Raw genomic sequence first — 6,189 nt, 5'->3', positions numbered from 1 at the left:
TCTAAAGCCAGAGTGTGGATAAATGAAACAAGCCTTTCTTTCTGAGTACCACTGCCTGAAGTCATGCTGAGGTCAAGAGACATTCAATCAGAAGAGCAGACCAAGTGGCTTAAGTTAAGTGTGCCCGGGTTCTCCTTGCTCTGTACTTTTTTTTTTTTTTTTTGAGATGGAGTCTCGCTCTTGTCACCCAAGCTGGAGTGCAGTAGTGTGATTTCGGCTCACTGCAACCCCCACCTCCCAGGTTCAAGCAATTCTTCTGCCTCCGCCTCCTGAGTAGCTGGGACTACAGGCACCCACCACCATGCCCGTCTAATTTTTGTACTTTTAGTAGAGACAGGGTTTTGCCATGTTGGCCAGGCTGGTCTCCCACTCCTGACCTTAGGTGATCCCCTCCCCAACCCCCACCCCGGCCTCGGCCTCCTAAAGTGCTAGCATTACAGGTGTGAGCCACTGTGCCCGGCCTGCTCTGGACTATTAATCTCACTCTCCTAGACCGTTAGCTGGCTGTGTCTTCTGTTAAACCACTCAGATCTCTCTTTAATTTCCTTGAAAACTGGGTTCCTTCATCCTGCAGAAGAGATGCACATTGTCCACGTTCGTTTCAACAGAGGGCAGTAGAGAACAGCAAACAGTTTACATTTCTAAGCCCTGAAGGAACAAAACAAATCCATATCCAACATTCTCTCCAGGTCAAGGTACCGAAAATATGGCACACTGTGCTTCGTGTGTTCATAAACGAGGCATGTCTTTGTGAAGGTAGGGCAGATCCCAGACAGTCAGCGACTCGTAGACGACCTTTCCTCTTGTGAACAACAGTTTAGCTATGTGTAACTCATGGAAGGCTTTATGGAGAAGGAGTTTCATCTTGAAGGATAAGTATGAGTTGGCAAGATAACTTTGTTCACAGAAAGCAGCATGGGCTCAAACATGGCAACAGCATGGCAAGTTTGGGGAAGTTCGGAATAGGATTGGGCAGAATCTGACAAAACCACGATATACCTCAAGACCCTAGGTGCTGGAATCTTCAGGATGGCACATAGCATCCTGTGCCGTGGGGCAGCTGTGGTATTTAGATACACTCTCAGATGCTATGTGCCATCCTGAAGTGTTTGAATGTCACTTTGAAGGGTTTAACATCATCTTGAAAGCAATGGAAAATCATTGAAGAATTTTGAGCAGGGTGGTGATCTGACCTGTTAGGCAATTTGAGATTTTCTTGTTTGTTTTTAATTGAGATATATCATGGTCTTGTTAATCTTTTAAACTTTAGCCAACCAGGTGGGTATGTAGTGATACTGCGTTTTTAGTGTGCGTTTCTCTGATACGTAGTGACTTACTATCTTTTTATGTGCTTATTTGTTCATTTGGATATCCTTTTTTGTGATGTTTCTGTTTAAGTCTTTTGCACACTTACGAATTAGCTTATCTTCTTCTCATTGATTTTTAATGTTTTTTTTTATGTATTTTAGATATGTCTCTTGTCAAATATACCTATTACAAATATTTCTCCTATTCTGTGGCTTGCCTACCAACTCTTTAAATGATGTCTTAGTTGTTGTTTTTTTTTTTTTTTTTTTGAGGCAAAGTCTTGCTCTGTCGCCCAGGCTAGAGTGCAGTGGCACAAGCTTGGCTCACTGTAACCTCTACCTCCCAAGCTCAAGTGATTCTCATGCCTCAGCCTCCGGAGTAGATGGGACTACAGGCACGCACCAGCATGCCTGACTAATTTTTTAAATTTTTATTTAGTAGAGATGGAATTTCACCATGTTGCTCAGGCTGGAAAATTTTTAAAAAAATATTATACTTCAATAATGATTATACCAAAAATATATTTTGTATTATTTGACAAAATCCATAATGTATATTTGGGAGATAAATGAATACAATTATGAAGGTCATTGAAGCATGACTCTTCTAAAACAAGTTAATAACACATTCTACAGAAAACCTTTTAGACATTACAATCTCTAACCTGTAAATAGAACTCTAAATACCTTTTCCCCATCTCAGTAGTAGTTTCTGCCACATCACTTTCAGAAGGCTCATAAGCCAACTCACATACAACTGTAATACTAATGAGGAAAGCAGTTAGTGTCAAAGGAAGAGGATTGAAAGTAGAAGTGTTGTGAAACTCCTCTTTTACTTTGTTGCATGCTATCAAAATCACTGCCAATAATGTGAATGTCAGGTCAATTTCCATAGGTAAATCAGTTATCTTTTACCTCTTTGAAAGACAATTTTTGCAGAAGAAGGCTGAAAATTTCTTGAGCCATTTCAGCACAAATAATGGAAGTTCAGTTCTCACTACGGTACAACTCTACTCTGCTGTCATCTTCATTGTGATAGTGGCAGAAGTTTAGCAGGGTGCAAGTGACCACTAAATGACATCTTTTGATGAACAAACAATTGATAAATCTTTTTGAAAACCCTATGAAAGATGAATTGGAATGGAGCAAGACTGAGGCAGGATGACTAGTTAAGGACTTGTTTCAGCCCTTCTGCCATTTGAGGACACACAGAAGCTACCATCTAAGAAGCAGAGAGCAACCCCTCACCAGCGAGTGTACTGGCGCCTTGATCTCGCACTTCCCAGATTCTAGAGCTATAAGAAATAAACTTCCGGGGCCAGGCGCGGTGGCTCAAGGCTGTAATCCCAGCACTTTGGGAGGCCGAAACGGGTGGATCACGAGGTCAGGAGATCGAGACCATCCTAGCTAACATGGTGAAACCCCGTCTCTACTAAAAAAAAAAAAATACAAAAAACTAGCCGGGCGAGGTGGCGGGCGCCTGTAGTCCCAGCTACTCGGGAGGCTGAGGCAGGAGAAGGGCATGAACCTGGGAGGCGGAGCTTGCAGTGAGCTGAGATCTGGCCACTGCACTCCAGCCTGGACCAGAGAGCAAGACTCCGTCTCAAAAAAAAAAAAAAAAGGAAAAGAAAAAAAAAAAGAAATAAACTCCTGTTGTTTATAACTAGGAGGCAGTTGTACTATTATTTTTACTATTTTACGGTTGAGAAAACCAAGGCATGGGGAAATTAAATGACTTGCTTAAAGATTTTCTACTGCTAATAATTGGCAAGAGGAAAAGAAATGTGTAAGAACTTTATTGATTGGATGGGAATGGTAAATACATTAATTTGAAAGATTTTGTCTTAGTAGATCTTAGAGAAAGAAGAGTAAATTTGGGAGAAATAAGTGAATTTTGTTTTAGAAAAAAAAAATGTGTGTGTGTGTGTGTTTTACTTTTCAGACAGAGTCTCTCTCTGTTGCCCAGGCTGGAGTGCAGTGGCATGATCTCGGTTCACTGCACCCTCCGTCTCCCAGGTTGAAGTGATTCTCCTGCCTCAGCCTCCTGAGTTGCTGGGACTACATGCCACCACGCCTGGCTAATTTTTGTGTTTTTAGTAGAGATGGGGTTTTGCCAAGTTGGCCAGGCTGATCTCAAACTCCTGACATCCTTGATCTCCCATAGTTCTGGGATTACAGGCATGAGCCACTGCACCCAGCCAAAAATAAATGTTTTGAAATGGAAATGCCTAATAGGTAGCTATCATCATATTGTATATATTATATATGATAAATATATTAATAAATATATTTTTTCTAGAGTTAAGTAGAAAAGTATTGGCCAGAGATAAAGACTGAGGAGTCATCAGCATATAGGGAGTAAAGCAAGGCTCTCATTCTCAGCACTATTGACACATGGGGCCAGATAATTCTTTGTTGTGGGGTGCTCTCCACTGGAGGACATTTAGCAGCTTTCTTGGCCTCCACTCAATAGATGCCAGGGGCAACCCTCTCCACTTGTAATAGCCAAAAGTGTCTCCAAACATTGGCAAATGTCCCCTGGGAGCGGGGGGCGAAATTATCTCTGTTGAGAACCACTGGTGTAGAAGAAGCCAAGAATGTAGATAAAATCATTTAGAAGTAGTGAGACATATACAGGACCATGTTTCTTAGCCCTTTAAAGTTCATTTTCAACCTTTTTGAACATAAACATACTTTCTTTAGTTTTATCTTAATTTTCATATCTAGTTTGTCAAGTTTACAAATATTAAATTGTATTATAATGCTAACAAAGCTTTTAAAATTACACCTCTACCTCTCTCCTTCCCCCTCCAACTCTGAGGCACCCCTTGAGGAAGTATCTTCTCACTTAGAAAATTATTGATAGAGAATTACGTAGAGGACAGAAAGTTGAACAAACACCAATATTTAATGGGCAGGTGAAGATAGAGAGTGTTCAGGGAGAGTAACACGAGTCATCAGAGGGACACCAGGAGGGGAACCCTGGTAAGTCGTGATGAAACAAATGGTGAATAACTTCAGAGTATTTTGGCCCTGCAAACAGCAAGGGTACATCCTAAAAGACTGCATACTGCCTGTGGAGTTCATAAATCACTTCTTAGAGAAGTGAGAGAATTCTGACTTCTCCCTGGGCTTAGAGTAAAAAAGGCATTTCCAGTGATAGGGCCCAGTGCAACATTTAGGACAACTCAGGGAAGAAAACTTTGAGATTCAGAAAGAAAAATGACTTCTTCTGTCAAGGAAGAGATAAGGAAGACTGCAGATGAGGAGATGGCCTGAAGTTTTGGTCTCGAAGGGAAGATCAGAAAACAAGATCTGGGTTCCCATTTATTTTGGAAACAAAGTATTATTGTGCATTAGAAACTAGGCTTGGCTACTCTTCTTTTGCTCATCTTTGTATCTTAGAAAACTTTTCTTTTAAAATATTCCAGCCAGTTGAGTTGGCCAAGAGAAAGATTTAGATATTTTGATATTTCTGCATTTCTTTGTGGCTGGCTAGAGTGGTGGCACTGGCATCCTAGCTTTCCAATTAAAAATTTTAAAATAAAGATCTGGCCGGGCGCGGTGGCTCATGCCTGTAATCCCAGCACTTTGGGAGGCCGAGGGGGGTGGATCACCTGAGGTCGGGAGTTCCAGACCAGTCTGACAACATGGAGAAACCCCATCTCTATTAAAAATACAAAATTAGCCGGGCATGATGGCACATGCCTGTAATCCCAGCTACTTGGGAGGGTGAGGCAGGAGAATTGCTTGAACCCAGGAGGCAGAGGTTGTGGTGAGCTGAGACTGTGCCATTGCACTCCAGCCTGGGCAACAAGAGCAAAACCCTGTCTCAAAAAATAAAATAAAATAAAATAAAATAAAATAAAATAAAATAAAATAAAATGAAGATCTATGGGTATTTTAATAATGCTTTATTTATCTTTGGTTTTCAGCAGTTTAAATATGATATATTTAGGAGAGAGATAGAGAAAGAGAGAGAGAGAGTGTGTGTGTGTGTGTGTGTGTGTATTTTAGTCTGCCTATGCTTCTCTGTCCTTCTTAGATCTGTGGTTTGATAACTTCCATTATTTTTGAAAAATTGTTGGGTATTTTCTCTTTAAATGTTTCTTCTCTCTCATTCTTTCTCTCTTATTTGGGATTTCAATTACATATATGTTAGGCCAGTTTATATTGTCCCACAGTTCTTGGGTGTTCTGTTCTATTTTCTTTTTTTTTACTCTTTGAATTTCAGTTTGGGTAATTTCTATGAGCCCATTTTCAAAGTACTGATATTTTTCTCAGCTGTATGGCATTTACTGATGACCCTGTGAAATACACTCTTCTTCTGTTTTACTCTGTTTTAAAATTTTCTAACATTTCCGTTTGACTCTTCCTATAGTTTCTATCTTTCTGCTGAAATTCGCCATCTGTTTATGTATATTGTCTACCTTTTCCACTAGAGCCTTTAACATGTTAAATATGGTTATAATTAATGGTTTGATTTTAAAATTTCCCTATTTGATAGTACCGACATCTGAATCATCTTTGAGGCAGTTTCTATTGCTTGCATTGTCTGTTGACAGGATTTTTAAACCTTGCTTTTCTGTGTTGGCTCATTGTTTTTATTGAATTCTGGATATTATGTGTAAGACAGTAGGGACTGAGGTAAATTGTATTTATGGTTGGAAATGAGCACCCCTCTTATTCTGGTAAGCTCTTAGTGTGGGCCAATCTAGTCAAGAGTTGAGCTGGGTTCGAGTTTTGTTGTTCCCATAGTTACCTTCAAATTCTTCTAGTGTTGTCTTGTGCTTGGGTGGAGGCAGCATTTCAGTAGACCAAGAGATGCTGGTATTCCTGGAGGGTATTTTCTCAATTTTCCTGCACTACCCCAACTTTAAGC

The sequence above is a fragment of the Mandrillus leucophaeus genome, unplaced genomic scaffold (assembly GCF_000951045.1).
Source record: "Mandrillus leucophaeus isolate KB7577 unplaced genomic scaffold, Mleu.le_1.0 Scaffold502, whole genome shotgun sequence".
NCBI lineage: Eukaryota > Metazoa > Chordata > Mammalia > Primates > Cercopithecidae > Mandrillus > Mandrillus leucophaeus.
This window is presented reverse-complemented; position numbering follows the sequence as displayed.